This window comes from Phasianus colchicus, chromosome Z (assembly GCF_987193195.1).
Source record: "Phasianus colchicus chromosome Z, bPhaCol1.hap1.1, whole genome shotgun sequence".
Lineage (NCBI taxonomy): Eukaryota > Metazoa > Chordata > Aves > Galliformes > Phasianidae > Phasianus > Phasianus colchicus.
The window spans coordinates 44,805,454-44,815,648 of NC_143476.1; the positions used below are offsets into that span (position 1 = coordinate 44,805,454).

Sequence of the window (10,195 nt, forward strand, 5' to 3'; positions counted from 1 at the left end):
CACAGGCCCTGGGAAAAAGGCAAAAAAAGAAAAAAAAAAAAAAAAAGGAAAAGGAAAAGGTACGGTTTGCCACGGGACCCGGCCGGCTCCGGGCCATGTGCGCTCCGGTAGAGGGGGAAGGGCATAGAGCTGGCAGATAGTTTTAACAAAGAGAAAACACGATGGCAACGATCTGAGGAGGAAGTAATTTACTAAATTAACCAAATCAAACAAAATGAGAGAGGAGAGACAAGAGTAGCCAAAGTACGAGTCAAACCACGATAGTGTGAGAAGCACGTGCTTTTCTCCGCGGTGAGCCGACATGGCCGATCCAGAGGCAGAGGGAGAGGGAGATGCTGAGTCCTGTCCGGAGCTCCACCCCACTTTCTCCTCCTGCCAGGTCCTCTGGGGATGCCGCCCCCTCCCCTCCCCTCCCCTCCCGTCCTATTAGGATACTCAAAGTGCCCATAAAAGGCAGTAAAGGGGACCAGAATATTAACTCTTTAACTCCCATTGGTCCACATGATGTTCTGATGTGGAATACTGACAACAAAAAATCACAAAACCTCAACAATAAGCTCTTATTTGCCACCCAGATTACCTCTCCACAGAGGTGTGTTGTCTTCCAGGGGCTTGTGTTATAGACATTAGAGAGGCTTGACCACAGCTCATTAAACTGGAAAACTACTATCCTTTCGTCGTCATTCAGGATGGGTCCTAGGATGCTGTGATGGGGGAATTGAGGAATGCTAAAAGGGACTTTGCATCCCTTGGAAAGATGTTGAAGTGATCAGGGATGCAGGCAGTATTCTCCTCTGTCCTCCCAGCGTGTAGCTGGGACCCAGAAAGAAGGAGGAAAACATGACAGGTAAATGACCAGCTGAGGGATAATGTCTGTATCAAGGCTTTGGGAATTTTGATCTTAGGCAGGCCTTTGAGATACTGGGTGTGTGGGCTTATGAGGATTATGCAGGCTTATGCAGTCCTGCCCCTCTGACTGAGCAAGTGGGGCACATGCGAACAAGCATGCTGTCTGGATTGATTACCAGGGCTTTAGACTAGTTTTGATGGGCGGAGGGGAGTAGGATGTGACAGAGAAGGGCTAGGGGATGTTGTCACTGTTAGAGATAGCAGGGAAAAATCTCTGTGTTCTCCCATAGGATCGTGGGAGGGCTCCTCAGGGAAGGTTTGCCAATATCCCATCCAAAATCTTGCATCTTGCACCTTCTGCTTCCCTAAAGTGCCTGTATACCAATACGTGCAGCATAGGAAATAAACTGGAAGAGCTGGAGTTCTGTGTACAGTCACAGGGCCATGATTTCATTGCAGTCATGGAGACATGGTGGGACAGCTTGCATGACTAGAATGCTGTCATGGAAGGCCATGTTTGGAGACACAGGCTGGGGAAGCAAGGTGGAGGAGTTGCTCTTTATGTGAGAGAGCAACTAGAGTGTATCTAGCTCCACCTGGGGAAGGGTGAAGAACATGTGGAGAGCTTGTGGGTGAGAATTAAGTGGCAGGCTGGTATGGGTGATACTGTTGTGGGGGGGTGTACTACAGCTCACCAGATCAGGAAAATGAAGTTGATGAGGCCTCTACGAGCAGCTGGAAGTAACCTCTGAACCCTGGGCACTGATTCTCATGGGAAACTTTAATCATCCAGGCATCTGTTGGGGAAGCAACATGGCCAGGTACATGCAGTCTAGGTTGTTTCTACAGTGTGTTGAAGATAATTTTCTGACACAGGTGGTAGAGAAGCCAACAAGGCAGGGGATACTTCTGGACCTTGTTCTTAACAACAGGAATGGACTTGTTAGGGATGTGAAGGCTAGGGGTAGCTCGGGATGCAGTGATCTTGTGATGCTTGAGTTCAAGATCTTGAGTGGAAGAAGTAAGGCAAAAAGCAGGATTGTTACCCTGGACTTTTCGATAGACAGCTTAGATCTTTTTTGGGATCTACTTGGAGGTATCTCATGGGCTACAGTGCTAGAAGGTAAGGGAGCCTGTGAGAGCTGGGCAACATTTAAACAGCACTTCTTCCAACCTCAGGATGAATGCAGTAGAAAATCTGGGAAAGGAGGTAGGAGATCTGTGTGGATAAGCAAGGAGCTCATGAATAAGATCTAAGGGAAGAAGAAGGTCTATGAAATGTGGAAAAGGGCCTGTGCTCCTGGCAGGAGTTTAGGAAATGGAGAGTTTCCCTCTGGGTGAGGAGGGGATTGTCCAGAAATGTCTGGGTGGGATCAGAGTGCACAAATCCACGGGCCCTGATTGGATGCATCCATATGTGCTGAGGGAGCTGGCAGACGTTATTGCTGAACCACTGTCTATCATCTTTGAGAGCTCTTGGAGAACAGGAGAGGTGCCTGAAGACTGGAGGATAGTCACGTCACTGCAGTCTTCAAAATGGGCAAGGAGGAGGATCTGGGAGACTACAGGCCAGTGAGTCTCACCTCTCTTCCTGTAAAGGTGATGGAACAGCTTCTTCTGGATACTGTCTCTACGCAACTGGACAAGAAGAAGATTATCAGGTGTAGTCAGCACGGATCACCATGATCGATCAACCTTGTACCCTTCTATGATGGCATCACTGTCTGGGTGGGAAGATGGGAGGAGAGCAGTGGATTTCATCTACCTTGACTTCAGCAGGGCTTTCAATACAGTCTCCCATGAGACATCCTGATAATGAAACTGAGAAAGTGTGGGATAGATGAGTGGATGGTGAGGTGGATTGAAAGCTGGCTGACTGGCTGAGCTCAGAGGGTGGTGATCAGCAGCACAGAGTCTGGTTAGAGACCTGTGACCAGAGTGTTCCCCAAGTATTGATGCTGGGTCTGGTTTTGTTCAGTATCTTCATCAACAACCTTGATGAGGGGATAGTGTCCACCCTCAATAAGTATGCTGATGATACAAAGCTGGGAGGAGTCGCTGACACACCTGAAGTCTGTGCTGCTATTCAGCAGGTCCTGGGCAGGCTGGAGAGATCCAGCTTTGCTCCTGGGAAAGAATAACCACATGTATCAGTACAGATTGGAGGATGACTTGCTGGAAAGGAGCTCTGTGGAGAGGGATCTGAGTGTCCTGGTGGACAACAGGCTGGCAGTGAGCCTGTAGTGTGCAGTGGTGGCCAAGAAGGCCAATGGGATACTGGGGTACATTAAAATGAGTGTGGCCAGCAGGTCAAAGGAGGTGATCCTTCCCCTCTACTCTGGTCCGATCAGGCCTCCCTGGAATTCTGTGTCCTGTTCTGGACTCCCTGGACAGGGGTCTCCTGGAGAGTATCCAGCGGAGGGCCACAAAGATGATAGAGGGTCTGGAGCACCTCTTTATTGAGGAAAGGCTAAGTGACTGAAGTCTGTTCAGCCTTGAGAAAAGAAGACTGAGAGGGGATCTTATTAATACTTATAAATATCTTAAGTGTGGGAGTCAAAGGAATGAGGCCAGACTCTTTTCAGTGATGTGTGGTGATAGGACAAGGGGGAATGCTTACAAACTGAAGTATAGAAAGTTCTGCACAAATATGCGTAAAAACTTCTTCACAGTAAGGGTTGTAGAGCACTGGGACAGGCTGCCCAGAGAGGTTGTGGAGTCTCCTATGGAGATGTTCAAGATCCACCTGGATGCCTACCTGTGCAACCTCACCTAGGAGCCTGCTTTGGCAGGAGGTTTGGACTAGATGTTCTCCAGATGTCCCTTCCAGCCCCTAAATTCTGTAATACTTCATAGTGAAGGTGATGGAGCACTGGAACAGATTGCCCAGGGAGGCTGTGGGTTCTCCTTCTCTGGATATATTCAAGACCCACCCAGTTGCCTACCTGTGCAGCCTGCTGTAGGGAGCCTGTTTTACAGGAGGCTTGGACTAAATGATCTCTAGAGGTCCTTTCCAAGTGCTACAGTTCTGTGATTCTGTGATTCTGTGATTCTGTGATTCTGTGACTCTGACACTGACATGTGTCTTGGAATGCACCAAATGTTGTGTTTACAGGAGATTGTAGACATGTCTCAGAGATATCTACTATGAGTAAGACTCTTCAAGTCAGCTTGTACCACCATTGGAGTTGAAAGCATGGAAGAGATTGGAGCAAATTTGGCCTCCAACCTGCATATTTCCTTATCCAATTGGCTGATCCAGCTGGATTTAATGCCATTAATCCTTATTATACACCCTTCGTAGCCATCGTCTGCTCGAAATTTTAACACAGGTCAGGGTGCAGTCAGTCCCCTTAAGGACGGTAGTACAAGTCCATCGGAATACAGCTAGATGAAGGTGCTCTGCATTATGGGTGAATCCATGAATGTCAGAGTTCTCATTGGGAGCAGTCAAATTTTGTAAGGTTGGATGTGCAAGTCCATTTGAACATGGCCAGAGCTGTAGCACCAAAGTGAGTATAAACCTTTTAATGCAGCACATTCTCAGCATTATGGACAAATAGCAGGCTTGTATGCCGCTATCACATTTTGCACTGCAAAACAAGGTGTTCAAGTAGTTGTAGGGTTTGTTGGTCACTTGTCCTTCATTGTACCACTCAGCACTCCTACTTTTGTATCTCACTTGGACTATAAGGCAAGAGAACATCAGCAGAAGAGAGCAACAAATCTAAACAGGTGTAGAACTCCCACTTTTCACATTTTCTGAAGCATTTGGTCCATTTTCTGAAGCAGTAACTGTGAAAACAGCTATAAAGCAAGGTTTTATGTTCAAAGAAAAACCTGAAGAAGTAGTTAGCATGAGCATTTTGCATGCAGGTATCGTCCTTGTTTTGTCAGCTGAATGGCATTACTCTCATGTGAAAGAATTGCCCCGCTGAAGAAAGGAAGACTTGAGGGTTCAGGTCCTGAAACGCTGCTGCGTTTTCGGGTTTTTTTTTTCTTTTTTTTTTTCGTAGAATCACAAGGTTGGAAACGACCTATAAGATCATCTAGTCCAACCATCTTCACACTGCCACTGCTACCACAAGCTACTAAACCATATCTCGCAGCTCCTCGCCTCTTGAACACTGCCAGAGATGGCGACTCCACCACCTCCCTTGGCAGGCTATTCCAGTGCCTGACCACTCTCTGAGAGAAGAAGTTCTATCTTAAGTCTAACCTAAACCTCTCCTGGTACAACTTGCAGCCATTTCCTCGGGTCCTGTTCGTTGCCTGGGAGAAGATGCCAAACCCCTCTACACCACAACCTCCCTTCAGGAAGTTGTAGAGTGCAATGAGGTCTCCCCTGAGCCTCCTCTTCTCCAAACTAAACAATCCCAGCTCCCTCAGCCACTCCTCAAAAGACTTGTGCTCCAGACCCCTCACCAGTTTAGTTGCCCTTCTCTGGACACGCTCCAGGGCCTCAATGTCTTTCCTGTAGTGAGGGGCCCAAAACTGAACACAATATTCAAGGTGCGGCCTCACCAGTGCTGAGTACAGGGAGATGATCACCTCCCTGCTCCTGCTGGCCACACTATTTCTAATGCAGGCCAGGATGGCGCAGGCCCTTTTGGCCACCTGGGCACACTGTCGGTGCATGTTCAGCCGAGCATCAACCAACACCCCCAGGACCCTTTCCTCTTCCCAATCATCCAGCCACTCATCCCCAAGCCTGCATGGGGTTGTTGCGGCCAAAATGCAGGACCCGGCACTTGGCCTTGTTGAACCTCATTCCATTCAGTTCAGCCCAGCGACCCAGCTTATCTAAGTCCCTTTGAAGGGCCTCCCTACCCTCAGGCAGATCCACACCACCTCCCAGCTTGGTGTCATCTGCAAACTTACTGAGGGTACACTCAATCCCCTTGTCTAGGTCATCAATAACGATATTAAACAAGATAGGCCCCAGTACCGACCCCTGGGGGACACCACTTGAAACAGGTCGCCAGCTGGACTTCACTCCATTAACCACCACCTGTTGAGCACAGCTCTCCAGCCAGTTTCTTACCCAAAGGAGGGTGTACCTGTCCAGGCCACGGGCAGCCAGTTTCCCCAGAAGAAGCCTGTGAGAGACCGTGTCAAAGGCTTTGCTGAAGTCTAGGTAGCCTTTCCCTCATCTACCAGTCTGGTCACCCAGTCGTAGAAGGAGATGAGGTTGGTCAAGCACGACCTGCCTTTCATGAACCCGTGCTGGCTGGGCCTGATCCCCTGGACACCACGCACATGCCGTGCAATCTCTCCCAAGATGATCTGCTCCATTACTTTCCCCGGTACCGAGGTCAGGCTGACAGGCCTATAGATCCCCGGATCCTCCTTACGGCCCTTCTTGAAGATGGGAGTCACATCAGCAAGCCTCCAATCCTCTGGGACCTCTCCAGTTAACCAGGAGCGCTGACAGATGGTCGAGAGTGGCTCAGCAATCACCCCCGCCAGCTCCCTCAGCACCCTGGGGTGTAGGCCATCCGGTCCCATGGACTTGTGACAGTCCAGATGGAGGAGGAGGTCTCTGACTGTCTCCACCTGAATCGCTGGGGGTGCTTTCTGAGTAGCATCCCAGACTTCCAGATCAGGGCGTAAAATGCCCAGAGGATAACTGGTCTGGCTATTAAAGGCAGATGTAAAGAAGGCATTGAGGACCTCAGCCTTCTCCTTGTCCTCAGTGGCCACATTCCCTGCTGCATCACGTAAAGGATGAGAATTATCCTTGGTTCTTCTTTTGCCATTGATATATTTATAAAAGGATTTTTTGTTGTCTTTTACTGCAGTGGCCAATCTGAGTTCAAGTTGGGCTTTTGCCTTCCTAACTTCCTCCCTGCATACCTTAGCTACTTCCTTGTAATCTTCCCAACTAGCCTGTCCCTTCTTCCAGAGGACACAGACTCTCTTTTTCTCCCTGAGTCTCAACAGTAGTTCCCGGCTCATCCACACCGGTCGTCTACCGCTGCGGCTCGCCTTACGGCACTCAGGGACAACCTGTTCTTGCGCCTTTAAGATCTCCGTCTTGAGAAGCGTCCAGGCTTCCTGGACCTCTTTGCCCTTAAGAAGTGACTCCCGTGCTACAAGCGCCCTGAACAGATCAAAGTCTGCCCTCTGGAAGTTCAAGAAAGTAGTTTTGCTGGTCACTCTCTTGACGCCTCCAAGAATAGAGAATTCTACAGTTCTATGGTCGCGCTGCCCAAGACGGTCCCCAGCCTTCACTTCTCCCACCAGTCCTTCTCTGTTAGCGAAGATCAGGTCTAGCAGGGCCCCACCCCCGGTAGGCTCTCCTACCAGTTGCATAAGGAAGCTATCCTCCACGCACTCTAAAAACCTCCTGGACTGCTTCCTCTGTGCTGTATTATACTTCCAACATATGTCAGGGAAGTTGAAGTCTCCCGTGAGAACAAGTGCTGGCGATCGCGTGACTTCCGCGAGCTGCTCATAGAAAGCTTCATCCAACTCTTCATCCTGGTTAGGCGGTCTATAGCAGACCCCCACCAAGATGTCGCCACTACAGGCCTTCCCCCTGATCCTTACCCATAGACACTCAACTCTGTCCTTACGAAGCCCAAGCTCTTCAACATCAAAACAGTCTTTGATATAAAGGGCCACACCACCACCCTTCTTTCCTCATCTATCCCTTCTGAAGAGCTTGTAACCATCTATCACAGCACTCCAGTCATGGGAGTGGTCCCACCATGTTTCAGTAATAGCAACAAGGTCACAATTCGCCTGACTCACAATCACTTCCAACTCATCCTTCTTGTTGCTCATGCTGCGTGCATTGGTATAGATACCCTTCAGTCAAGTCGTCTGCCTCCCCCCCAGCTTACTCATCGTTCCCTTAGGCTCATCTCTTGCGGGTCCCGTTCCCCCTTCATAGCTAGTTGAAAGCTCTTTCTATAAGCCCCGCTAGCTCTTGCGCTAGTATTCGTTGCCCCCCTAGAGATAGGCGGGTTCCACGGACAGACAACAGGCCAGGGGCCGAGTAAACGGCCCCATCATCAAAGAATCCAAAGTTTCTGGCTCGACACCAGCCTCCGAGCCAATTATTCATTGCTCGTATTTTCCAGTCCCGCTCGGTGTCCCTTACTGCCCCCCCTGAAGGTGTAGAGCAGAAGATCACTTCAGCTCCCGCTCCTTGAACTAAACGCCCTAAACCCCTGAAATCTTTTTTCATAGTTCATAGATTTGTCTGAGCGATTTCATCACTGCCCACCTGAACTACGAGCAATGGGAAGTAGTCTGATGACCTAACCAGCTTAGGGAGTTTCCCGGTTATGTCCCTGACCTGAGCCCCAGGAAGGCAGCACACTTCCCAACGGACTGGGTCAGGTCTGCATATGGGGCCCTCCGTTCCTCTGAGGAGGGAGCCACCCTCGCCCTTCCCCTCTTGTTCACACCCACGCTTTATCACAGCATTAGAGAACCACAGAACGGCTTGGGCTGGAGGGGACCTTAAAGGCCGCCGAGCCCGTAAGGCTGCCCCTCTGCTCTGCTCTCGTGGGGCCCCATCCAGAGTACCGCATCCAGCTCCGGGGCCTCAGCACAGGAGGGACATGCAGCTGTCTGAGCAGGCCCAGAGGAGGGCCACGAAGGCGATCAGAGGGCTGCAGCTCCTCCTCTACGAGGACAGGCTGCACTGAGCAAAGACGAGCTGCCTTCAGCCTCGTCTACGAAGGCTGTGCTGAAAGCGCTGCCTCCTGATTATTTCCTGGAGACTGCAAGAGCCACACAGAGCACAGCAACGCTGGCTGACAGAGCAAACACCGTCTTTCAACAGTTAACACCATCAGCCAGGCACTGTCACCAGCACTGACCAAGAGCCTGCACGCTGTGCTTGTAAACATCTGCCCCGGCGGAGGTCCCCGACCGTCACTGACACACTGCTAAACACACCATCCGCCCCTCGCCGCGCTGCGTCCGCCGCCTGCCGCGCACAGACGCTCACTGACACCGACGGCCGGCAACGAGCGCCGCTTCCTCCCCGTCGCGGGCTCCGATTGGCTGAGCCGCAGCGCGCGGGAGCGGCCGCCGGGAGCCGGCCGTTGGAGCCGCGGCTCTCCTCACGGATCGCCGCTCCCGGAGCCCGGAGCCCGGAGCCCGGAGCCCGGAGCCCGGAGCCCGGAGCCCGGAGCCCGGGCCGCCCCTCAGGAGACCGCGGCGGCAGCCGGTGCTGTCCGGGCAGCACCCAGAGGGAAGCCGCGGCACAACGGGAGCGAGTGCTGAGGGCAGCTCCGCCGGAGGTGTGCGGGAGAACGGGACCGGGACAGGGAGAGGAGCCCTGCGCGGCCCCAAGCGTTGGAAATACCGCGTAGTTTATCAGGACGGTACCTCTGATCAAGCGGATTTTATTCGCAGCTGCAATGGCGGGCCTCCTGCAAGCAGCAGAGCACCCAGAAAACAGCGTTACATCTTCTGTGCCCCGTTGCCCGACGCCTGTCTCCTCCCCCGGTTCCTCACTGGCTGCGTACTGCAGGTTCCCAATCTTCCCGACGCTTCACTAAACGTGCAAACACTGCACAAACATAAATCTCCGCTGGCTAAGCGTAAATCTCTAATTAATTAGCTAACTTCCGGCCCTCACTCCACACTCGGTCATTGTTTCTGGATATCTGCTTGTCCTGCCTTGCATAGAGAGGAGCTCAGAAGGAGGACAGGGAGGATCTTGTGCCTGCCTGTCGCATCCCAACCTTCTCACAGAGTGAGACAGTCCGGCCTTGCGTAGGGGCCCTGGCTTCTTTGACGTTTGTTAAATCTGTTTTTCTTTTGCTGGGGGCTTCTTGTCCTAACAGAACAACCCTACAGTATGTTTTCATATCTCTAACGCTATACCCACGTTGTTTGGAACCTTTCACAACTGTTGCAGTTTTGCAAGAAAGAATTAATCACATAATTCAGCAACTATGTTTCTAAAACATGTTGCCAACGCATACGGTATTTCATACAGTATTTCTACTTTTTAGACCAACTATTTCTAAGGATAAGTTACAGAATACAAACACACTGTGTTCTACTTCTTCAAACCAACTGCCCTTTTTAATATCTAATGCAGAAATTACACTCCATTCCCACAATTCCCCCCTCCCCCTGTACCATCAGTACAGTATCCCTCTGTAGTAGCAGGACTCCTGCTACTACAGTCAAAGAAGTTAGCTGTTACCCACCAGAACAGTGACTCGAACTCTGCAGCAATTTGATTTCTCACCTTAAGTTCATCAGGGACACCTCTAGGCACTCCAGTTGAATGTATATATATATTCATATAGTGTTATCTAATGAGACCCTGAAGCCCTTTTATTCCTACGGGGTGTATCCATGAAAAGGCTGG

General features: G+C 50.8%; 1 long non-coding RNA gene across 1 annotated transcript in view; it reads left to right on the forward strand.

Moving 5' to 3' along the window:
• Positions 1–147: 147 nt before the first annotated feature.
• The window catches only part of LOC149912930 (uncharacterized), a 104,693-nt gene continuing 94,645 nt past the window's right edge, over positions 148–10,195 (forward strand). Inside the window, exon 1 of the long non-coding RNA XR_016462284.1 lies at positions 148–847. This is a non-coding gene — a long non-coding RNA (uncharacterized LOC149912930). The remainder of the gene's footprint in view (positions 848–10,195) is intronic.